The sequence below is a fragment of the Pristiophorus japonicus genome, chromosome 13, assembly GCF_044704955.1.
Source record: "Pristiophorus japonicus isolate sPriJap1 chromosome 13, sPriJap1.hap1, whole genome shotgun sequence".
NCBI lineage: Eukaryota > Metazoa > Chordata > Chondrichthyes > Pristiophoridae > Pristiophorus > Pristiophorus japonicus.
In genome coordinates this window covers 92,389,824-92,415,839 of record NC_091989.1, presented here as the reverse complement: position 1 = coordinate 92,415,839, position 26,016 = coordinate 92,389,824, and the positions used below count along the sequence as shown (strand labels likewise).

General features: G+C 48.6%; 1 protein-coding gene and 1 pseudogene across 2 annotated transcripts in view; both read left to right on the top strand.

Annotated features, from left to right (window-relative positions):
• vac14 (vac14 homolog (S. cerevisiae)) overlaps positions 1–26,016 on the top strand; it is a 406,574-nt gene that overhangs the window by 248,662 nt on the left and 131,896 nt on the right. The window lies entirely within an intron of this gene.
• On the top strand, positions 5,010–5,771 carry LOC139279040 (sorting nexin-18-like; annotated as a pseudogene).

Genomic DNA, 26,016 nt, shown 5'->3' with positions numbered 1-26,016 from the left:
CTTGTAAATGTCAATTAATTCAGTGTCTGCAGCCCTTGAAGCATTCTATCAATTTGACCCATTGAAGCTTTAGTATTGAAGCCCAGCTGTAGAACAAAAAGAAAAATTGTATTTGACATTTTCCCTGTTGGCATTGTTTAGTCTCCATGGATTTTGAATTAAAATGCATTTAATGAGGCCCGGTAGCTGGAAGGCTGGAGCATTCGAATCCTAACAAGGAGGTCAATGCTTCCTGCCCCACTTAATCATGTCACACACCAAACGCAGTTGAGCCTCCATAGAGTGAACCAGGGCATGTTGCAGTTTGGTCCAGTCCCTAGTCTGAAGTTGAATCTTATTTTGATATATTGAAGTAATTCCATGCAATCTTGAATTAACTAAGTGTATCAGATCCACTGAACTGCCCGCGGCCTAGTACCAGTCCCACTCTCCCCGACTCTTCAAGTGTGCTGCCCTGCCTCACGGTCACGGAGACCGGGGGGTTGGGACAGTCATCATCATCATTATCGGCACTCCCTCGGAATCGAGGAAGACTTGCTTCCACACTTAAAATGAGTCCTTAGGTGGTTGAACAGTCCAATATGAGAACCGCAGTCCCTGTCACAGGTGAGGGGAGGAGTGGGTGCGCTTGATTTCTGCAGGCTCTCGGCGATGAGACTCGAGGTGCTCAGCACCCTCCCAGCAGCACTTCCTCCATTTAGGGCGGTCTTTGGCCAGGGTCTCCCAGGTGTCGGTGGGGATGTCGCACTTTATCAGGGAGGCTTTGAGGGTGTCCCTGAAATGTTTCCCCTGCCCACCTTTGGCTTGTTTGCCGTGAAGGAGTTCTGAGTAGAGCGCTTGCTTTGGGAGCCTCGTGTCTGGCATGCGGACAATGTGGCCTGCCCAGCGGAGCTGATCAAATGTGGTCAGTGCTTCAATGCTGGGCATATCAGCACTATCGCTATGTACGTGCAGGGCTTCTCCTGTGGTCCCAGCAGATCAGGAACGATCCGATCTAAGTCTTGCTCCTTCCTTGGGCAACCACGACGGCATCGGTCGGGATGTCAGTGCTGGGGTTGCCTCTTTGTTCCGAATTCCGGTTTGATGCCAATGGGGAGCTGGGCAATTATATTTGGTGTTGGTCCAGATCCGATTGTGTCTAATCCAGGAACATCCTCTGCTCACTTATGTGGATTTTCCTCGGCTATCCCCATCCCAAATCAAGCATCAAGGCCAATGCAGTATTCCTGCCCCAATTTCCATTTTCCTCCCTCCGCCCGAGCCAGGAAGGCCCCCTGCCCACCGCCTGCATTTTAATACCAGTGGGAGCACAAGGTCTGACCAGCCTCCCCATTTCTCTCTCTCCCTCCCACAGCCCCCCTGAAAGGAGTGATGATAATAACTGCGGCAGCACTAGACAGTCTGTTGGGTTCCCCCTTTTTAGAGGAGATGGCCTTTTAGTGGGCACCTTGCCCTCCCTCACCAAAGGTAGACCTCAACCTAGTCTCAGGCCTCAACAACAGTGACTACATTCCAAAAGTACTTCATTGTAAAGCACTTCGAGATGCCCGGTGGTCGTGAAAGGCGCTATATAAATCCAAGTCTTTCTTTCATTCAACTAGTTGATTGTTGATTTTCTGGGATTCTTCTAGCTCCTTTTAAGAGGCTCTCTTCTCCTTGAGTGTTGTGGTGATGATCCCACCGCTGGCATTTATCCCTCAATCCGGCAGAGATCCCGCCAGGAGCCAACACTGCACAACAAATTCCCCAGTCCAGGAAAATAGTCAAGGTCGGGATGGAAACCACTCTTGGGGTGAGTTGAGTAAAATTGAGGCCGCAGTCTCTCTCTTACCCTTCCTCCGTCATCTTCCCGCAACCTTCCAAAAGGTCAACAGTATCATCGTATCGAGCTCTTTCAAGTAACGGAGAGCATTAATGAGGGTATTGTGGTTGATGTTGTGTATGTGGACTCTCGAAAGGTGTTTGATAAAGTACCACCTAATAGACTTGTTCGGAAAAAGAAGCCCGTGGGGTTAAAGGGACACTGGCTGCGTGGGTACAAAATTGGCTATGGGACAGAGAGCGGTGGTGAACGGTTGTTTATCAGACTGGTGGTCCCCAGGGATGGGTATTAGGGCCACTGCTTTTTTTGATATATATTAATGACCTGGACTTGCATATTCAGAGAATAATTTCAAAGTTTGGAAATGTAGTAGATAGTAAGGATCGTAACAAACTTCAGGAACATAGGCTGGTGAAGTGGGCAGACACCTGGCAGATGCAGTTTAATGCAGAGAAGTGTAAAGTGATGCATTTTGGTAGGAATAATGATGAGAGCCACTATTGCCTAAATGGTACAATTTTATTGGGGGTGCAGCAATTGAGACCTGGGGATTCACATGCACAGATCTTTCAGGGTGGCAAAACAAGTCGATAAAGCTGCAATAAAATGGCATACGGGATCTTTGGCTTTAGAAATAGAGGCATCGAGTACAGAAGCAAGGACGTTATGCTAAACCTTTTAGACCTCAGCTAGTGTATTGTGTCCAATTCTGGACAACACGCCTTTGGCAGGATGTCAAGGCCTTGGAGAGGGTGCAGAGGGGATTTACAGAATGGTACCAGGGATAAGGAATTTCACTTATGGGGATAGACTGGAGAAGCTGGGATTGTTCTCAGAGCAGAGAAGGTTAAGGGGAGATTTGATAGAGGTGTTCAAAATGAGTGGTTTTGATAGCGTAAGGAGAAATTGTTTCCACTAGCAGGAGTTGGTAACCAGAGGACACCGATTTAAGGTAATTGCAAAAAAGCCAGGGGAAGCTAAGAATTTTATTATGTAGAGAGTTGTTATGATCTGGAATGCAGTGCCTGAAATGGTGGAGGAAACATATTCAATATTAGCTTTCTTTCTTTTGAAAGACTACATAGCAGCTTTCACTACTTCAGAATGTCCCAAAACACTTTATAGCCAACAAAGTACTTGATGAAGTGTAGTCACTGTTGTAATGTAAACATAGCATCCAATTTGCGCACAGCAAGCTCCCATAAACAGCAATGTGATAATGACCAGATAATCTGTTTGCAATGTTGATTGAGGGATAAATAATGGCCAGGACACAGGGTAGCATTCCCCTGCTCTTCTTCAAATAGTACCTTGGGATATTTTACGTACACCGGAGGGAGCAGACAGGGCCTCGGTTAACGTGTCACCACACAGACGGCACCTCCCAACACTGCAGCACTCCCTCGGCACTGCACTGGAGCGTCAGCCTAGATTTTTGTGCTCAAGTCTCAAGTGGGTATTGAGCCCAGAACCTTCCGACTCGGAGGCGAGAGTGCTGCCAACTGAACCACTCATGGAATTGGATACATACTTGAACAGTAATAATATGCAGGGCTTTGGGAAAAGAGCAGAGTGTGGGATTAATTGGATAGCTCTCTGAAAGAGCCGGCACTTTGGCCTGAATGGCCTACTCCTGTGCTGTATCATTCTCTAAGTGCTGTCATTTTATTGGTTAAAAAATGAGATTGACTTATAATAAAACGTGCTGTAAAATTGAAATGGCTGGAGCTAGTTTAATATGCCGAGGTCAGCTGACCAGGCTGCAGGAGGTCGTCCAGTTGGCCATTCTTTGTGCGTGGGTCCAGACATGGATGTTAGCAGGCTGCTCAACTGTGGGGGACATCAGAGGCCCTGATCTTGACCTCGCATGCCTTCACTCGCCCACCCAACATGAACTCGCTATTCAGGCCATTTGTAAGGCTGAGATCGTCCGACTCCCCACAGACCTGGCGTCTCCTCTCCACGCTTGTCATTTTGTAGTGTCCCTGTTGGACACGTGGTTACCACCAATGCGCCCTTCAAGTTGCGAGGCCGCGCAGCGCTCTGGGGGTCCCGCGCAGCAGGTGAGCCGGATTTTAATTGAAAAAGCCGCACATGCGTGGAAATTTGTTAGAGGCCGCGTGGCCCCCCCTAAAAATGATGGTATATTGGTCTGTGTGTCTGATGAATGCAGTATATCGCAGCTCAGTCGAGCACTGTTGCTACCTGATTCTCGCAGTTCAAAAGAGAATGTCAAATGAACCAAGAATGATTCATGAATGTTAGTCTTGGTTGCAGCGGAACCACTGGTATTAAATTTTTATCACTGTTATTGTGATAAACAAGGTGACGATAATTAATACTAGCTGCTTAGAAGATGGCCCTATAATGGAGATGTAGATGAATATGTTTACACAGAACTCTTTCTTCGACCCACATTGTTATTTAGTGCAGGGGATCTGGTATAAAGGACTTTAACTGTCTTACAACTGAAATTCACCTGCATATTTTTTGAAATGTTCCTGATCTCCCATGCAGTTGCCACAAGGTAAGGAGGAGAATGTGGTGTCTCACACCCACGTCTGCTGTCATTGTGTTGCTGTTTCTGTTTGGTGTTCCGGCATGGCAGGGAGGGTTTGCGGGGTGGGGGGTTACCACGGGGTCCGGGAGCGAAGCTGTGCCGGGTGCGGATGGTAGGTCAATGGCGCTCCAGGCTCGGGCTCTGTACGATTTCCAGAACGAGAATGTGGGCGAGATCTCAGTGCAGGAGGACGAGGTGCTGATTGTGTACAGCGAGCACGACATCGAGGGCTGACTGGAGGGGGTCAACAGCGCGGCCAGAGGGGCGTCTTCGCGCCCTCGTACATGCAGATCCTGCGGGCCGGGATGGGGGGGCGACTTTGCGCCCAGTGTTGGTGCCGCTGAGCCTCCTGCTATGCTAACGTGTCGACCGGCGGCTACGACAGCCCGGCACCGTCTCAGCCCCCCAAGCGGCTTCCCCCTGCCGGCCTGCCCCCCGCCTCTCACCCAAATGGGCAGCGGCGGCCTCGGGGCGGGGGGGCTGGTCCTGGCGGGGCTGCAGCACCAGGCGTTGGCAGCGGCGACGCCGACAACTGCAACGATAACTTGACGGTGGTGGTCGAGTCGCCGTCCGAAGGGGACGGCAGGAAGGGCCGTTATCAAGTGAGCATGGGGGCCAGCAGCCGTAATGTCGCGGGGGTCGGTGTCCTCCACCACCTCCTCCTCCAAGAACACCGCCACGGCCAGCAGGATCCTCAACCGCTTCTCCATCATCGTCAAGTCGGGCGGCGAGGCGTTCATCCTGGGCGTGGTGGCCTGCTTTGTCAAGGACGGCGACAAGATCTGCGTGGCGGCCGGCCGGCCCGCACGGCCCCGAGTGGCAGGAAAACCCTTACCCATTCGCCAGCTCCATCGACAAGCAGACCGAGTTCAAGGGCTATGTCTTGTACCACCTGGTGACCAGCCACACCCAGTGCCCGGTCAACCGGCGCTACAAGCACTTTGACTGGCTGTACGGCCGGCTGGTGGAGAAGTTCCCCGTCATCTCGGTGCCCCACATCCCCGAGAAGCAAGCCACCGGCCACTTCGAAGAGGACTTCATCTCCAAGCAGAAGGAAGGACTGACACTGTGGATGAACCACATGACGAGCCACCCGGTGCTGGCCCGCTGCACTGCCTTCCAGCACTTCCTCACCTGCAACGACGAGAAGGCTTGGAAGCAGGGTAAGAGGAAAGCCGAGAAGGACGACATGGTGGGGGGCTACTTCTTCCTGACGCTCAGCACCCCACAGAGCCCCTCGACCTGCAGGAGGTGGAGAGGAGGGTCAACGGGTCCAAGAGGATGGACACGAGCGTTTTCCAGCTGAGCCATACAGCCAACGAGTTCGCGAGGAAGCAGGTGGTGGGGCCCCCTTCAGGCGAAGGCCCCAGTGCAGCTGCATTGGCGTAGTTACACCGCAGTTAGTGGCAGATGCAGTTCAAAGTAGAGAAATGGTACTTTTTTGGGGGATGGGATGGGGGAGGGTGTGGGGAAACAAAGAAGGAAGGTATGCCTTAAATAGTACGATTCTTATTGGAGTGGAGAGAGGGATCTCGACACATCTTCAAAGGTGTAACTGCAAATCAAAAAGTCCATTATAAGACTAATGGGATACAAGGTTTTATACAGAGGGACTTTGAATATAAAAGCATGTGATCTTGAATTTGTGCAAGACAATTGTTCGACGTAGTTAGATTATTTTGTGCAGTGTTGGACACCCTGTTTAAACAAGGATAATCGAGCCACAAAGCTTCAGAAAGAATTCATTGAACCAAGGGTGAGAGGTTATAGTTTTGAAGAATGTTCCCGCAAACATGGGGCTTCTTTCATTTGAATAGAGAAAGTTATGGCGGAGTTTGGGGATCGAGGCGGGGGATAGGGTCTGGGGGGTTACTGAAGGTTTTGAGAGGGTTAACAGTGAAAGATTGTTTCCACCCGTTAGCTGAGGATTATCACAACGGAGATTGAAGGGTGAAGTTACAAGCTACTTTTCACAGTGTTGTTAGACCATGGAATGCTTTACCACATGTGTTCATCGAGGCAGTGACTCTGACGCCACTTAAAAGGGAATTGGTTAAATATTTAACATAGAAAAACATACAAGAATATGGGGAAATGGCAGGGAAATCATTCTGGCACTTTCTTTGGTTATTTGGATTTATTTCTGGAATGATAGTCAAAATGGGCTAAAACCAGCAAGTATACTTCCACAGCCCTTGCAAGGCAACAGTATGTTTTAATCCTAAGCCAGTTTAACACTGCACGACTGTTGCGCTACAGATCAGCCATGATCTAATTGAATGGCGGAACATGTTCAAGAGGCTCAATAGCTTACTCCTGTTCCTATGACTGGTCGCATTAAGTTATTGAGATGAAAACAGATAATATTGCAAATGCACAGTTTGTCTATCGGCATCCGAAAGGAAACAATAGTTCATGTTACAGGGGTAGACCAGAGAGAGACTGAAACTAGATGCGTAAGCCCCTATAGCGGGGTCAGGGAGGAGATATCCTAACTGGTAAAAGTCCAGGACGTTGCCTCCCATTATGGAGAGGCAGTTAATGGGTTTGACAAGTTTCTCAAAAAATCTGGACCGAGCTGGAAACAGGTGGATGATTTACAATTAATAAGCAAAGAACTGCAAATGTTGCAAATCTAAAACAAAAGAGAAAATTTTGAAAAGGAAACAAATAACTTGCATTTATATCGTGCTTTTCATGTCTTCTGGATATCCAGAAGCCCTTCACAACACACACCTGTATTTATATAGTGCCTTTAATGTAGTAAAAATGTTCTAAGGTGCTTCACGGGAGTGTTATAAGACAAACATTTGACACCGAGCCACGTAAAGAGAAATTATCGCAGGTGACCAAAAGCTTTGGTCAAAGACGTATGTTTTAAGGAGCGTCATAAAGGAGGAAAGAGAGGCGGAGAGGCAGAGAGGTTTATGCAGGGAATTCCAGAGCTCGGGGCAGCAGAAGGCCACCAATGGTTGAGCGATTTATAATCAGGGTTACTCGAGGGCAGAATTAGAGGAGTGTAGATATCCTGGGGGGAGGGGGAGAAGTTGTGGGGCTGGAGGAGATTACAGAGATAGGGAGGGGTGAGGCCATGGAGGGATTTGAAAACAATTATGAGAATTTTGAAATCGAGGCGTTGCTTAACTGTGAGCCAATTTAGGTCAGCGAGCACAGGGGTGATGGGTGAACGTGTCTTGGTGCAGTTTAGGACACGGTCACCCGAATTTTGGATGACCTCAAGTTTACGTAGGGTAGATTGTGGGAGACCAGTCAGGAGTGCATTGGAATAATCAAGTCGAGAGGTAACAAAGGCATGGATGAGCTGAGGCAGGGGCAAAGACGAGCGATGTTATGGAGGTGGAAATAGGTGGTCTCAGTTATGCTGCGGATATGTGGCCGGAAGCTCATTTCAGGGTCAAATATGACACCAAGGTTGCAAACGGTGGGGTTCAACCTCAGACAGATTTTAGGGAGAGGGATGGAGTCAATGGCTAGGGAACAGAGTTTGCGGGGACCGAAAACAATGGCTTTAGTCTTCCCAATATTTAATTGGAGAACATTTCTGCTCATCCAGTGCTTGATGTTGGGCAAGCAGTCTGACAATTTAGAGACCGTGGAGGGGTCAAGAGAAGTGGTGGTGAGGTAGAGCTGGGTGTCGTCAGCGTGTTTTCAGTTGATGTCGCCAAGGCGCAACATGTAGATGAGAAATAGGAGGGGGCCAAGGATAGATCCTTGGGGGACACCAGAGGTAACAATGCGAGAGTAGCAAGAGAAGCCATTACAGTTGATTTTCTGGCTACGATTAGAGAGATAAGAATGGAACCAGGCGAATGCAGTCACACCCAGCTGGACGATGGTGGAGAGGTATTGGAGAAGGATAGAGTTGTGAAGCGTGTCAAAGGCTGCAGACAGGTCAAGAAGGGCGAGGAGGGATAGTTTTCCTTTGTCACAATCACAAGGATGTCATTTGTAACTTTGATGAGAGCCATTTCCGTACTGTGGCAGGCACGGAAACCTGATTGGAGGGATTCAAACATGGAATTGCGGGCAAGATGGGCACAGATTTGGAGGTGACAACATGTTCAAGGACTGTGGAGAGGAAAGGGAGCTTGGAGATGGGGCAGTAGCTTGCAAGGACGAAGGGGTCAAGGGTTGTTTTTTTGAGGAGGGGTGATGATGGCAGATTTGAGGGAGAGAGGGATAGTACCTGAGGAGGAAGAACCATTAACCATGTCGGCTGACATAGGCAGAAAAAGAAGTTGGGTGATCAGCAGTTTAGTGGGAAGAGGGTCAAGGGAGCAGGAATTGTGTCTCATGGACAGGAGAGCAGAGAGGTCATGAGGGGAGATCGGAGAGAAACTGGAGAAAGATGTCAGGTCAGGGCTAGTGCAGGGGAGATCCTTAGAGGAAGTTTGGCCCGATGGGCTAGGGGAAAGAAAGGAAGTGGCAGAGGCAGCTGAACGTTTGGTCTCAATCTTGGAGACAAAGTCGTCCATGAGCTCCTCACACTTGTTGTCGAAGGTGAGGGTGGTGACTGGGGAGAGGGGCTGTAGAGAATTGAAGCCAGTGAACCTTTTGAGTGTAGTCACTGTAATGTAGCCAAATATGGCAGTCAGTTTGCCATTGGACCAAGGCCTAGCTCTGTCAAGCCCGTGTGGTGGCCGGTGTGCAATGCCCACCCCACGGGTTAAAAAAATCCACACCCTTCAAAATAAAGTTCGGGACCTGGAACATCAGGTCCCTCATGGAAATGCTTGAGAACACACTTTTTTGGTGTGGAAGCGGGTCCTCCTCGACCCCGAGGGACTGTCTAATACTATACTATAGAATTTGCACACAGCATATGGTCCCACAAACAGCCAGGAAATGACTAACCAGATATTCTGTTTCAGCGGTGTCATTTGAGGGTTGAATATTGGCCCAGGATCTCGATAGGTCATTGCAAAATCAGGGAGGTAGTTTAAGTTTGAAGTCAGGGGTATGGACCAGACGGCGCGCACTATCCAGGGAAATGTTTGTATTCTGGAGTAAATTACTAATTTGGCATTTTTGGCAGGGAACCTTGCCCATAGGAGTGCAGATTGGAAATTCGACCCTTTGCTATGTGTGGTTACCCAAACCTCCCTAAATGGTCTGAAAATCAAGCAGCGTGCACCCAAATTTCTGATGCGCCCTCCCGGCAGGAGAGGCTCCCTACCAGGTGTGTGCAGTCCCCCTACAGTTCTTGGGCTACGCAGGTCTTGGGAGAGCTCCCTCTGCAGGTCTCCTAGCTCACTGCAGTTACAATCTTGGAGATGAAGAGCTTTGAAATGCAGCTCCTCCCCCCCCCCCCCGCCCACCCCCAGAGACTCCGTGAGCAACTGGTCCCAGAGGCCACGAAAATCCCTGCGGTGTGCCGAGTTACCTGATCGGATGTGCGAGTGCTACATTAACTAAATCATCCAGCTCCTGATCACTATCCATCAGCCATTGTGTGAGTTCACCCTCAAAGCCTCCCTGATAAAGTGCAACATCCCCACTGACACCTGGGAGTCCCTGGTCAAATACTGCCCTAAGTGGAGGAAGTGCATCCGGGAGGGCGCTGAGCACCTCGAGTCTCATCGCCGAGAGCATGCAGAAACCAAGCGCAGGAAGTGGAAGGAGCGTGCGGCAAACCAGTCCCACCCACCCTAAAATTCAACCACTGTCTGTCCCACCTGTAACAGAGACTGTAATTCCCGTATTGGACTGTTCAGTCACCTGAGAACTCACTGAGTGGAAGCAAGTCTTCCTGGATTTCGAGGTACTGCCTATGATGATGATGATGATGATATAGGAAAAAGGGGCTGGGACAGCAAATCAGAATGTCTGAACTTAAAAACCCAGCAGTCTGGGCTGAAAACTGAGCTCAGTCCTCCTGTGGTTTTGAGAGGGAGGGTGAAGTGGGACACGGGATAGGAAGAAAGCCAAAGAGGCAAGCAGGCAGACCCAAGTATGTAAACCAGTGTGAGTCAACTAGGGAAGGAATGGAGCCAAAGGTGACCAGCAAGAGTGGGAGGAAAGGTCTGGAATACCACGATAGCCAAGCTTGCTGTGAATGAAGCAGCTGGAGTATATGGGAATTGTATGGTTGACAATCTCACCATTTTCTCCACCCTCTCTTAGATCACAAGACCTCCCAGCAGCAAGTACCATTGTCCAGCTGTGACAGGGGGGAGGGAGGGGCAGGGGCTCCAGCTGTGATGTAGGAGGGGGGTGGGGAAGGGTGGCAGGCCATCTTTTTGCTGCCCTCCGACATGCTGGGGATCTTTGAGCTACGAGCAATTAGATATATGTGTGTATTCCGGCATTCACTGTCATCAGGAAATTTGTATGTTTTCTCTGATGCTCAGCTGCTGAGTATTATGAGGGACCTGGATAGAAAGGACCTATATCCCTTAGCAGATGGGGTCAACAACCAGGAGGCATAGATTTAAAGTAATTGGAAGGAGGTTTAGAGGAAAATGTCTTCACGCAGAGGGTGGTGGGGGTCTGGAACTCACTGCCTGAAAGGGCGGTAGAGGCAGAAACCCTCACCACATTTAAAAAGTACTTGGATGTGCACCTGAAGTGCCGTAACGTACAGGACTACGGATTAAGAGCTGGAAAGTGGGATTAGGCTGGGTAGCTTTTTGTCGGCCGGCGCGGACATGATGGGCCGAAATGTCATCCTTCTGTGCTCTAAATTTCTGTGTTGCCGTATGGAATCATGGGCATGACCGCTACTTATCTCTTTATACGCAGCGAATTCATCATTCCTCATTTGATTTTTTTTTAACCTGAATTAGTAACCCTCCAGTGGCATTGCTCACAGTGATGAGCAGGTCGAGTCCGGAATGTGTAGCTCTTCTGGCTCTGGGATGGAATTGGTTCCCTGCCATGCATGTGATGTGTGATGACATACAGTCAGCATATAGCAATCAGAAACCCAACAGGAAGCTGGCGACCATTCCTTCAGGCCAATGCTCAAGGCGTTGTTGATTTTCTGTGCCTTGTCCTGTCGATTCACGTATTCGAACACGGCATGCTTTCACAATATCCATCAAATAAAACTTTGTGCGAGTCCTTCACGCATACAAATGGGACCTTACCACTTGGTGTGATTACCTCAATTTCTCGCTCTGGTAAATGCATTTTATTTAATGTATGGATGAGAGAGAGCCAGCAGAGCACCACACAGAGACATGTGCCTGACCCATCGCAGCTAACACTGCAGAGCTGGAGGGAGTCTCTGCTTAATCTGCACTCCTCACCCGTTGCTGCTTTGTCGCCTATCACACCTCCGTGCAGTGTGTTGACACCTTTAAAAAGAACAGGTTAAGCACTAAGTTAACAGTGCACAAAGCAGCATTAATTAACCACCTTACCAGAGGGATTTAAACCCTCAGGATTTTAACATGAAAAAACAAGAAATGCTTTGTTTAAAATGCATCACACAGCCGGTTAGAGTGCCTTATCGCAATCGATGATAGGTTTATGCTGGTGAGATGTAATGAGCCTCCCCAGCAACAACTTGCACTTATATACCTCTTTAATGTAGTAAAAGACCCCAAGGTGCTTCATAGGAGTGTTTTCAGACAAAGTTTATCTGGATGTGATGTGATGAAGCTGAAGGTTATGGGCCTATTACTGACTTGTGCAGTGTAAGCTGGTTACGATGTGGTGACTGGCACTAGGGTCCAGCAGATAAGTGGCCCACTAGGGTCCAGCAGATAAGTGGCCCACTAGGGTCCAGCAGATAAGTGGCCCACTAGGGTCCAGCAGATAAGTGGCCCACTAGGGTCCAGCAGATAAGTGGCCCACTAGGGCCCAGCAGATAAGTGGCCCACTAGGGCCCAGCAGATAAGTGGCCCACTAGGGTCCAGCAGATAAGTGGCCCACTAGGGTCCAGCAGATAAGTGGCCCACTAGGGTCCAGCAGATAAGTGGCCCACTAGGGTCCAGCAGATAAGTGGCCCACTAGGGTCCAGCAGATAAGTGGCCCACTAGGGTCCAGCAGATAAGTGGCCCACTAGGGTCCAGCAGATACGTGGCCCACTAGGGTCCAGCAGATACGTGGCCCACTAGGGTCCAGCAGATACGTGGCCCACTAGGGTCCAGCAGATACGTGGCCCACTAGGGTCCAGCAGATACGTGGCCCACTAGGGTCCAGCAGATACGTGGCCCACTAGGGTCCAGCAGATACGTGGCCCACTAGGGTCCAGCAGATACGTGGCCCACTAGGGTCCAGCAGATAAGTGGCCCATTAGGGTCCAGCAGATAAGTGGCCCATTAGGGTCCAGCAGATAAGTGGCCCACTAGGGTCCAGCAGATAAGTGGCCCACTAGGGTCCAGCAGATAAGTGGCCCACTAGGGTCCAGCAGATAAGTGGCCCACTAGGGTCCAGCAGATAAGTGGCCCACTAGGGTCCAGCAGATAAGTGGCCCACTAGGGTCCAGCATTTAAGTGGCCCACTAGGGTCCAGCATTTAAGTGGCCCACTAGGGTCCAGCATTTAAGTGGCCCACTAGGGTCCAGCAGATACGTGGCCCACTAGGGTCCAGCAGATACGTGGCCCACTAGGGTCCAGCAGATACGTGGCCCACTAGGGTCCAGCAGATACGTGGCCCACTAGGGTCCAGCAGATACGTGGCCCATTTAGGGTCCAGCAGATACCTGGCCCATTTAGGGTACAGCAGATACGTGGCCTACGATCGAGAATGGCCATGATGGTGGTTGATGGTGCCTTGTTTGCACTATGCCGTCCCCTGCCCCAGATTGCTGGCCTAGCTTTGAATCCAAACGTTGAGTGGCTTTGGAATCCACTGTGCAAATGGGAGCTAAAACCTGGAAAAGTATAAAATGCAAATCCTTGAAAAATATCATTCTTTGAAGAGAAGCTTTCAAAATTGTTTTCTTTATATAAAAAAAAAACTCACTGTTTCTCTGTGTTCCAAACTCCATGTGGAGGTTTAATATGGACTGAATCCAAATCCCTGCCCCCTCTGATACTCCTGTGCCACAATGACAGTATATCGGGAGTGTGCTGTGCTGGAGTGGATTTGATATATGTGTACAATGAGTCTGATCCCCGACTTTTATAATTGGCCTTTGGGGCATATTCATCATTTTACACGTGTACCTGAGTTTGGGGTGAGGAAGTAGAGAACAGGTCTACCCCATTACTCTTTGCCAGAGTAGCCCAGCGGATTGGAGCAGTTACACCATCCTCATTCCGATAATTGATCCGGCCCATGAATTTCATCCGTTGAAAATGTTGAAATGGGTCGGAATGAGAATCAGTTAAGATTGGATTATCAATACAGTTAATTCTACCTATAATATAGCATTGAATGCTGCTTCTGGTACCAGGCGGTAGAGGCAATGGGTCTTTCAAGCCATGTATATCTCACTAACTTTTTATGTTTTCGACGATTTATTTAACGGAGTTATGAATGGATTTGGACAGGGAATTTTATGAATTAAGTTGCTTAACGGCTCAGTCAGTGCTAACTGATGAGGATGGTCGTGTTCACAAGAGTGACCTTATTAATAGAATCTTACTGAAAATAAGGAAGCCACTTGGCCCATCATGCCTGTGCCATCTCTTTGAAAGAGCTATCCAATTAGTCCCTCTCCCTCATCCATCGCTTTCCCCATTGCGCTGAAAATTGCTCCTTTTCAAGTATTTATGCAATTCCTTTTTCAAAATTACGACTGAATCGGCTAACACCGCCCTTTCAGGCAGTGCATTCCAGATCATTATCATTGGTTGTGTAAAACAAATTCTCCTCGTTTTCTCTCTCATTCCTTTGTCAATTAAATCTGTGTCCTTTGGTTACAAATTCTCCTGTCAGTGAAAACCGTTTCTCCTCATTTATTCTATCGAAGCCATTCATGATGTTGAACACCTCAATTAAATCTCCCTTTAATCTTCTCTGCTCGAAGGAGAACAATCTCAACTTCCGTAGTTAGTTGATGACTACAACTTATGTACAGGTTGAGCCTTGGGACCGAGGCCGTTCTGAATTCCCGTTATTTCTAGACTTTGGAATGTTTTTCCGACATTCCGAATCCAGAAACTCCCGAGTCCCAGGTATGGGCATTTCCAGACTCTGGAACATTTTTCTGACGATCCAAGTCCGGAAATGCCTGGGCCCAGTTTCTGATATTTCTAGATTTTGGGACGTCATTTTGTAGTTCTTCGCAACACCTTGTTACAAGTACAATCATGAAACTTAAAATCGCATCGGGTTCGGTGAGGTGAGGTCGGGTGGACTCCATTCGGGGTCATGGGTCCAATCGCTGCTCCCGATTTGCGCGGTTTTAGTTGGGGGCAGGTAGGGGCTGGTTGGTTTGGAGAGCTGCAGTGTGCATGTCCGGTTTTCAGATGGCCCGTTTGGGAACTGCCGTTTGCAGAGTTTTGCCGGGGTCTTGCGCCGGCGGTTTTAAGCGTACCACCGACGTGCAAGGCTGGGGGTGCCGCGACCTGCATTTTAGGCGCGGCCGTGTTCTGGCCGAGGGAAGGGGACCTGCATGCGGACCCAGGAGCAGCGGTGGCGGTGAAGACCTGGAAGAAGAGGTAGGGTTGGAGTTTTTGTCTCTTCACTTCTGAGAGTTTGATTTTTGGATTTCCCCTGGGCCCGGCTGGCAGCAGTAAGCAGTTTGGCAGGGTGTCCGGATTCCGCAACATTTTACGGATTCCGGACGACCCTGCCACGGATCGTCCCGGTGTCCGGATTCCAGAACAGTACCGATTCCGGAACTCCAGATTTTCGCCGCTCAACCTGTACAAGAAATGGTACTGGCTCTCCGGGATTCCTGTAGTTTGATGCGAATCCCGGAAACCCCGGGTCATCGTGAGGTGGTGGGCGGTGAAACCCCTGCTGTCAGTGAGGGCTTGTGGCCGGTGGAGTATGCCGTGGGCAGCAGAAGCTTCACCCTTGGCGTTGTGTGCAGTTTTTAATTGGGCCGATACAGGACGTTGAGATCCAGTTGCAGGGGTTCGATGTTGCCGTCAGGAATATGCTGTTCTTGCTTGCGTGCTGGCTGCTCCTGTGCCGGTGCCGCAGTCCTGGTGATGTTGGAGCCTGACGGCGCACTCCTCCCGTGCTGGAGGCCGCCTTCATCAAAGCCTCAGGCCTGTGCAGCGTTACATCGTGCTTCAGCTGGCAGCCAGGGTGGGCTCTCTGTGTTCTGCAGGGTTGGCTGCTGTCTTCTGTATAAAATGCTCATTGCCGAATATCATCAGATGGTGGTTATTGGTGGGCTCAGGCTTTCTTGAGGATATCTTTCCCCTCCTGATTTTCCATCCATTTTGGTCGCTGATTTGGGCAAATATCAGTTCTATGTGATGACACAGGCAAGAACGAAGAAAGTAAGTCTTGCATTTATATAGCACCTTTCATGACCACCGGACGTCTCAAAGCGCTTTACAGCCAATGAAGTACTTTTGGAGTGTAGTCACTGTTGTAATGTGGGAAATGCAGCAGCCAATTTGCGCACAGCAAGCTCCCACAAACCGCAATGAGAAAATGACCAGATTATCTGTTCTAGTGATGTTGATTACTAGCCTATTGTACTTGCTGAAGAATGGCTAATTTCATAGGGTACTAGAGGATGCCCTAGGAACACAGGAAGAGGCCATTCAGCCCCTCGAGCCTGCTCCACCATTTAATTCGATTATGGCTGAACTGTATCTTAACTCCATTTACCCACCTTGGATCTATATCCCTCGATACCCTGCCTAACAAAACTGTGTCAATCTCCGTCTTGAAAATTTCTGTTGACCCAGCATCCACTGCCATTTGTAGAAGGGAGTTCTAGATTTCCACTGACCATATGTTTAAAAAGTGCTTCCTGAATGAACTCGGAAATAGCCTGGCTCTAAGTTTAAGATTGTGACCCTTGCTCTGGAATTTCCCAACCAGAGGAAATAGTTTCTCTCTATCTTCTCTATCGAATCCCTTTATCCTTTTAAACACCTTTAATTAGATCACTCCCTCAACCGTTTAAACTCAAGGGACTACACGTCAAATTTATGTAACCTGCCCTCATAGGGTTAAATTATCAGCCTCTCTATCATTTTGATACCAGGAACTGCTCACCAGCAAGAGAGAAAATTGGAGATTTGACTGCAGAAGGCATCACAGATGAGCACAGTCCTGACGTCACCCCAACTTCATACGTGCACAAACATGCTCTCCTCACACACCTTTCATCACTCTTGTTTATAACTTCCTGTTTTTCTCTCCCACTCCCATTCTCGCTCTCCCCCGCACCCTTGCTCTCTCCCGGCTCCCTTTCTCTTTCTCCCCCTCTCCCCGCCCCCCCCCACCAAACTCCCTTTCTCTCTCTCTCCCTCCCCCTCGCACTCTCCATCTCTAGTGAGCAGGAGCCTAGTGATATCCCCCCCCCCTCCTTATCCAGGGATGCTAAGTATAGATATATCGCCATTACTGCCACGCCAGCTGAGGTTGAGCCGGGACATTCTGATCTGTGCAGCTGAGCTGTGCAAAAACTGAACCATCGGGAGGTTTCCATGGTGACCAGTTTAAAAAGGAGAAGTGGCGGAGACATGAGCTCACTTCATTTGCCCTCTCAACGGTGTATAGTACGTGGTGCACAGAGACGCCTGTGTGGCTTTAGTTGAAGATGATAAATACGAGTCTCAGTGCACTAAATAATCTTGTCATGCAGCAGGTCCAAGGGGACCTGAACTGTGCCACCAGCCTTGACCCAGGCATGTGATCTATGTTGTAGAAGCTTATAACACGCATCTCATTCTGCAAAGATCTGAAACTGCTTGGAATATTAAATCCCAGAGGGTAATGAAAATGTGGACCTCTTTCTCCCCAATATTTCTCCCCCCCCCCCCCCCCCCCAAAGATATTAAGGCTGTGATGGGGGGGCGGAGGGCAATTGAAAATTTAAAAACTGAGATTGATAGGTTTTTGGTATTAAGAGTTACAAAACCAAGCTGAGTAAATAGAGTCACGGTACAGATCAGCATTGATTCAAGGGGCTGAATGGCCTACTCCTATAACTAGAAATGTACAGCCTCCATAAATGGAAACCGATTGTGTAGATATTATAAACAGAATTAAAATCTGCGGGGAGAACACTGTGTAAACTGTTAAAGGCTCATTCAGTTGTCAGTGGCCTTGGATCCAGTCTCTGGTCTATTCGCTGCATCGAACACACGGCAGGACATTGAAGAATGCCGTACTGCCGGGGAGGGGTTTGACTAGTGAGTCTGAAGCACGTCAAACCGTCATCCTTCTAGAGATGGATGTGGGAACAAAGGTGAAATAATCGGTGATAGAAACATTTGTGAATAGAAGGGCTGCAACTACCCGTCACGTGTTGGGTTACGTAGTTATCCAAAGTTTCAGAAATCTACTGCCAGAAATCTCCTCCCACGCCCCTCACCCCCCCCCCCCCCCCCCCCCCCTCCACACACCGAATTTATCACCATCTATATTTTTCATTCATTCTTGGGGTGCGGGGTTGCTGTCAAAACTGTCATTTATTGTCCATCCCTAGCTGCCCCGGGAAGATGGGCTGTCTTGTTGAGGTTCGATACAAATGTGTGGCTTGCGAGGCCATTTCAGAGGGCAGTTTCAAGTCAGCCACATTGCTGTGGGCTGGAGTCACGTATAGGCCAGACCGGGTTAGGAAGGCAGGTCTCTTTCCCTAAAGGACAATAGTGAACCAGTTGGGTTTTTCCAACAATGGTTTAATGGTCACTTTGTACAGGTACCACGGCTGAGCTCGCACATGTGAAGCATGGTCACTTTGGGGAGGTACTGAAGGTCGATGGGAACTGGGGACCTGTAGCTCAGGCAGAGTCGGCAGCGTTTAGGGGAGAAGTGATTGAGAGCCAGGTGTGGTTACATCAAGGCATTAATGTGACATAAACTGCAAGGGAGGAGCTCTAGTGGCTTAGCGGTTTATGAGCCATGTGATGAGGCTTCAGCCTTGCAGTCTGGGTTTTGTTTAATGTACTGAGGACACCATTTCATTCGATTTTGGTTATTCAGGCAACTGGTTGCAAACAGCTGATAGATGATGAGTGCCCAGATAGATCTGCATTGAACACTTAACGGGTGTAATCACTTCAGATTTTAATGAATGATCTACGGCTTATTACCGGGAAATGTAACATTAACATAGCAATGGGTTTGAAGGATGTAATCGAATCCCTGGGTTCAGATGTCACACATAAATTGCTCATGGGTTTTCGATGTTGTTCAAGTGCTTCCAATAGATCACCAGCCTTGTTAGTGCTCCCAAGTGGTGCTGCATCTTACTCTCTGTCCAATTCTTAAGCGGCTGGTCGACATTTAATCACAGCAAAGGTTTAAGCTTTACTTTGGGCAGGCTGTCGATATAATCAAAAGTCTGAAGTAATGATTTACCACAAGATGTCCCCAGCACACTTACTAAATGCTGTATCCACTCCGATATATGATGAAGACATTGGCAGTGAAACACTGTTAATGTAGCAACATGTCTCCGCTCTCACTCCCCGGAGTCCTTCCGCAGTGTGTTTTCACTAGGTCTGTATCAATACATGTGTCTGCGCACATTCAGAGACTGAACTCCAAGTCATAGTCAACATCTTCACTGAGGCGTACGAAAGCATGGGCCTTACACTAAATATCCGTAAGACAAAGGTCCTCCACCAACCTGACCTCGCCACACAGCACTGAACCCCTCCCCCCCCGCCCCAGTCATCAAGATTCACGGCACGGCCCTAAACAGCGTGGACCATTTCAACGGGAGTCTGTTATCAACAAGGGCAGTCACCGACAACGAGATTCAACACTGCTTCCAGTGCACCAGTGCAGCCTTCGGCCACCTGAGGAAAAGAGTGTTCGAAGATCAGGCCCTCAAATCTACCACCAAGCTCATGGTCTACAGGGCTGTAGTATACCTGCTCTCTGTAAGGCTCAGAGACACGGGCCATGTACAGTAGACGCCTCAAATCGCTGGAGAAACACCACCAATGATGTCTCCGCAAGATCCTGCAAATCCCCTGGGAGGACAGACGCACCAACATTAGCGTCCTCGACCAGGCCAACATTCCCAGCATCGAAGCACTGACCACACTCGACCAGCTCCACTGGGCGGGCTACATTGTTCGCATGTCTGACACAAGACTCCCAAACAAACGCTCTACTCGGAGCTCCTACATGGCAGGCGAGCCCTGGGTGGGCAGAGGAAATGTTTCAAGGACACCCTCAAAGCCTCCCTGATAAAGTGCAACATCCCCACTGACACCTGGGAGTCCCTGGCCAAAGACCGCACTAAGTGGAGGAAGAGCATCCAGAGGGTGCTGAGCACCTCGAGTCTCATCGTCGAGAGCGTGTAGAAATCAAGGGCAGGCAGCGGAAAGAACGTGCGGCAAACCTGTCCCACCCACCCTTTCCCTCAACGACTGTCTGTCCCACCTGTGACAGAGACTATGGTTCTTGTATTGAACTGTACAACCACCTAAGAACTCCTGTTAAGAGTGGAAGCAAGTCTTCCTCGATTCCGAGGGACTGCCTATGATTATGATCAATACACCACCGAGAAAAGCACACTCGAGACTTGTGTGATGATTCTCAATTCTTTACTTCCGATTGCTCCACTCCGGCCATCTCTAGTGATGGACGGACTTATCATCATTACCAATTCGCCCTAGTCATAGAAAATTACGACACACAAGGAGGTCATTCAGCCCATTGTGTCCTTGCCAGTTGTGCAGCTCAAAGTACTCCATCCAGGCTCAGCCCCAGTTTGGAAGAACAGAATCTATAATCGTAGGGCTGGATGTATTTCTCAGTTTTACCGGGCACTGTACAAACATCACCCATTATGTTTCACTGGTGAAAAGACTCCTGAAAATTAGGCATCTAGTGGACTACCCAGTTCCGAGATGCTGGATATCTCTTTCCATAAAGTGGTTGCTGTCTGTGTTTTAGAGAAGTCAAGATCTTCCTGCAAATTGTCAATGGATTTCTGCTTTGATGAACAAACGAGGTTCTTTTTATTGCCATGCAGAAAGACGATCTGCCTCAGCCTTCCGTCACTTCAAAGATTGTTGCCTAGCCTTCGCTCCCCTCCCTTTCATAGAAACATAGAAAATAAGTGCAGCAGTAGGCCATTCGGCCCTTCGAGCCTGCACCACCATTCAACATGATCATGGCTGATCATTCACCTAGTTACCCCTTTCCCGCTTTCTCTCCATACCCCTTGATCCCTTTAGCCGTAAGGGACATATCTAACTCCCTCTTGAATCTATCCAGTGAACTGGCATCAACAACTCTCTGCGGCAGGGAATTCCACAGGTTAACAACTCTCTGAGTGAAGAAGTTTCTCCTCATCACAGTCCTAAATGGCCTACCCCTTATCCTAAGACTGTGCCCCCTGGTTCTGGACTTCCCCAACATCGGGAACATTCTTCCTGCATCTAACCTGTCCCGCCCCGGCAGAATCTTATATGTTTCTGAGATCCCCTCTCATCCTTCTGAACTCCAGTGTATAAAGGCCCAGTCAATCCAGCTATCCCTGGAACCTTCGCTGCACTCCCTCAATAGCAAGAATGTCCTTCCTCAGATTAGGAGACCAAAACTGAACACAATATTCCAGGTGAGGCCTCACCAAGGCCCTGTACAATTGCAGTAAGACCTTCCTGCTCCTATACTCAAATCCCCTAGCTACGAAGGCCAACATGCTATTTGCCTTCCTCACCTCCTGCTGTACCTGCATGCCAACTTTCAGTGACTGATGAACCATGACACCCAGGTCTCATTGCACCTCCCTTTTTCCTAATCTACCGCCATTCAGAAAATATTCTGCCTTCGTGTTTTTCCCACCAAAGTGGATAACCTCACATTTATCCACATTATACTGCATCTGCCATGCATTTTCCCAATCACCTAACCTGTCCAAATCACTCTGCAGCCTCTTAGCATCCTCCTCACAGCTCACACCGCCACCCAGTTTAGTGTAATCAGCAAACTTGGAGATATTACACTCCATTCCTTCATCCAAATCATTAATGTATATTGTGAAGAGCTGGGGTCCTAGCACTGAGCCCTGCGGTACTCCACTAGTCACTGCCTCCCATTCCGAAAAGGACCCGTTTATGCCTACTCTCTGCTTCCTGCCTGCCAACTAATTCTCTATCCACGCCAGTACATTACCCCCAATACCATGTGCCTTGATCTTGTGCACCAATCTCTTATGTGGGACCTTGTCAAAAGCCTTTTGAAAGTCCAAATACACCACGTCCACTGGTTCTCCCTTGTCCACTCTACTAGTTACATCCTCAAAAAATTCCAGAAGATTGGTCAAGTATGATTTCCCTTTCATAAATCCATGCTGACTTGGACCGATCCTGTCACTGCTTTCCAAATGCGCTGCTATTTCAGCCTTAATGATTGATTCCAACATTTTCCCCACTACTGATGTCAGGCTAACCAGTCTATAATTACCCGTTTTCTCCCTCCTTTTTTAAAAAGTGGTGTTACATTAGCTACCCTCCAGTTCCTAGGAACTGATCCAAAGTCGATAGACTGTTGGAAAATGATCACTAATGCATCCACTATTTCTAGGGCCACCTCCTTAAGTACTCTGGGATGCAGGCAATCAGGCCCCGGGGATTTATCAGCCTTCAATTCCATCAATTTCTCCAACACAATTTCCCGCCCAATAAGGATATCCTTCAGTTCCTCCTTGTCACTGGACCCTCTGGTCCCCTAGTACATCTGGAAGGTAATTTGTGTCTTCCTTCGTGAAGACAGAACCAAAGTATTTGTTCAATTGGTCTGCCATTTCTTTGTTCCCCATTATTAATTCACTTGAGTCCGACTGCAAGGGACCTACGTTTGTCTTCACTAATCTTTTTCTCCTCACACATTTATAGAAGTTTTTGCAGTCAGTTTTTATGTTCCCGGCAAGCTTCCTCTCATACTCTATTTTCCCCCTCCTAATTAAATCCTTTGTCCTCCTCTGAATTCTAAATTTCTCCCAGTCCGCTGCTTTTTCTGGCCAATTTATTTGCCTCTTCCTTGGATCTAACACTATCCTTAACTTCTCTTGTTAGCCACGATTGAGCCACCTTCTCTATTTTATTTTTACTCCATACAGAGATGTACAACTGTTGAAGTTCATCCATATGATCTATAAATATTTGCCATTGCCTTTCCACCATCAACCCTTAAAGTATCTATTCTAGCCAATTCATGCCTTATGCCGTCGAAGTTAGCTTTCCTTAAATTTAGGACCCTAGTTTCTGAATTAACTGTGTCACTCAATCTTAATAAAGAATTCTACCATATTATGGTCACTCTTCCCCAAGATTGTTAATTAGGCCCTTCTCATTACACATCACCCAGTCTAGGATGGCCAGCTCTCTAGTTGGTTCTTCGACATATTGGTCAAGGAAACCATCCCTAATACACTCCAGGAAATCCTCCTCTACCGCATTGCTACCAGTTTGGTTAACCCAATCTATGTCAATTAAAGTCGCCCATGATAACTGCTGTACCTTTATTGCATACATCCCTTATTTCTTGTTTTATGCTTTTCCCAACCTCACTACTACTGTTTGGTGGCCTGTACACAACTCCCACCAGCGTTTTCTGCCCTTTGGTATTCCGCAGCTCCACCCATACAGATTCCACATCATCCAAGCCAAAGTCCTTCCTTACTATTGCATTAATTTCTTCTTCGATCAGCAACGCCACCCCACCTCCTTTTCCTCACTATCTATCCTTCCTAAATGTTGAATACCCCTGGATGTTGAGTTCCCAGCCTTGGTCACCCTGGAGCCATGTCTCTGTGATGCCAATTACATCGTATCCATTAACTGCAGTTAATTCGTCCACCTTATTCCAAATACTCCTCGCATTGAGGCACAGAGCCTTAAGGCTTATCTTTTTAACACACCTTGGCCCTTTAGAATTTTGCTGTAATGTGGCCCTTTTTGTTTTTTGCCTTGGGATTATTTGCCCTCCACTTTTACTATTCTCCTTTCCTTTCTATCATTTGCCTCTGTCTCCCTTTTATTTCCCTCTGCCTCCCTGCATAGGTTCCCATCCCCCTGCCATATTAGTTTAACTCCTGCCCAACAGCACTAGCAAACACTCCCCCTAGGACATTGTTTCCGGTCCTGCCCAGTTGCAGACCGTCCGGTTTGTACTGGCCCCACCTCCTCAGAACCGGTTCCAATGTCCCCGGAATTTGAATCCCTCCCTTCCGCACCACTCCTCAAGCCACGTATTCATCTGAGCTATCCTGCGATTCCTACTCTGACTAGCACATGGCACTGATAGAAATACTGAGATTACTACTTTTGAGGTCCTACTTTTTAATTTAACTCCTAGCTCCCTAAATTCGTCTCGTAGGACCTCATCCCGTTTTTTTACCTATATCATTGGTACCAATGTGCACCACGACAACTGGCTGTTCACCCTCCCTTTTCAGAATGTCCTGCACCCGCTCCGAGACATCCTTGAGCCTTGCACCAGGGAGGCAACATACCATCCTGGAGTCTCGGTTGTGGCCACAGAAACGCCTGTCTATTCCCCTTACAATCGAATTCCCTATCACTACAGCTCTCCCACTTTTTTTTTCCTGCCCTCCTGTGCAGCAGAGCCACCCACGGTGCCATGAACTTGGCTGCTACTGCCCTCCCCTGTTGAGTCATCCCCCTCGACAGTACACAAAGTCGTCTATCTGTTTTGCAGGGGGATGACTGCAGGGGACCCCTGCAGTACCTTCCTTGTACTGCGCTTCCTGCTGGTCACCCATTTATTATCTGGCTATGTACCGTTTACCTGCGATGTAACCAATTCGCTAAACGTGCTATTCACGTCATTCTCAGCATCGTGGATGCTCCAGAGTGAATCCACCCGCAGCTCCAGTGCCACAGTGCGGTCCGTCAGGAGCTGGAGGCGGATACACTTCCCGCACATGTAGTCGTCCAGCGTCCCTGACTTCCCACATAGTACTTCCCATTCAATCCCACTGCATTTGGGAATGTGGACATCAGAACATAAGAAATAGGAGCAGAAGTAGGCTATTTGACCCCTCGAGCCTGCTCCACCATTCAATAAGATCATGGCTGATCTGATCTTGACCTCAACTCCACTTCCCTGCCTGCTCCCTATAACCCTTTATTCCCTTATTGTTCAAAAATCTGCCTATCTCCACCTTGAATATATTCAATGACACAGCCTCCACAGCTCTCTGGGATAGAGAATTCCAAAGATTCACCACCCTCTGGACAAGCAGAGGCAAACTCCTCCGCAATGCCGAATTCCTTGGATCATTCGTGAATGCTGCAACGCGGTGTCACTGTTCCCAAGGATGATAATCAGCAGCTATCCACCCAGCCACACCTGGTTTATACCGCGGGAGTGGGGTGAGTTTGGACCTCAAATGTAGAATCACATTTCCTTTGTATTCTCAATCTTTCAACTTGTACGAAAATAGGTTTAGTACTAGGCAAGTGTTACTTTTTCTTTCTTTGTTGTACATGCTGGATGCAACATGGACTTCCCGGTTCTAATGCAGTAACACTTGTAGTGCACCCTGAGTCCATTTGTGGCTGACCTACCTTTCACCCTTGGCAGACTTTGTGTTCGAGGTGGCTCTGGGCTAGGGTTGCCAACCCTCCTGGATTGGCCGGGAATCTCCCGGAATGCAAGATTCGTCTCCCAGGTACGGCTGCTATCCAGCTGGGATTGGTTCCATAGTCCGTGCCAGGGCGAGAGATGCCCGTGGAGCCAGGTTCTGGCTTTGAATTAGGGCTGCAAGGTATTTCATGAAATGCCTTGCAGCCCTGATTCAAAGCCGGAACCTGGCTCCACGGGCATCTCTCTACCTTGGGCTCCCAGCCAGTTCCTGCCTGCCACTTCCAGAAGCAGCCTGGAATATCCTTATAGCTGGTCCAGCCGCACTTTTGACATAGTTACCCTCCTGAGGAAATTGCTATTCAAAGGTCTTCAAAAGTGCACTGTGGGAAGGGTCTGGTTTCCATTTGGAGGGTGAGCTGCCCACAGTCAAGTGACCTCAGTGTGGGCAATCACAGCTACTGACCCCATGTATCAGCATTCCTCAGTGTCCCTCAGGCAAGACAGCAGTGGGGATTGTGACCCCTGGTGGACGGTTAGTAAGTAGCACTACTGTGTGAAGGGCGCCTAAAGGACACGCAGTCAAAAAGGAGTGCTGTCCTCTGGTGTCAGAAATGTCATCTGTTTTTTTTTCTCTTAGGCCAGTTCTTCTTCCCATAATGCCCCCTGGCTCCATGTGACTGTTCAGCTGTGAAGTGGTGGTCTTGAGTCCAAATTTCTCCACAGACCAAATCAATGCTGAGATGAAGGCTTTGCTGGGACAAAGAGGCACGTCCACTTTAACAGACCAAGCTAAGGTGCTCTTCCTGTTGCTGAGGGATAGCTTCAATGATGGGCTGCACTTGCTAAAGTAGAGCTCTGGTCTGAATGGTTAGTGCTTCACCAGGCTTCTTCATCATTATAAGCAGTCCCTCGAAATCGAGGAAGACTTGCTTCCACTCAAAGTGAGTTCTTAGGTGACTGAACAGTCCAATACGGGAATTACAGTCTCTGTCACAAGTGGGACAGA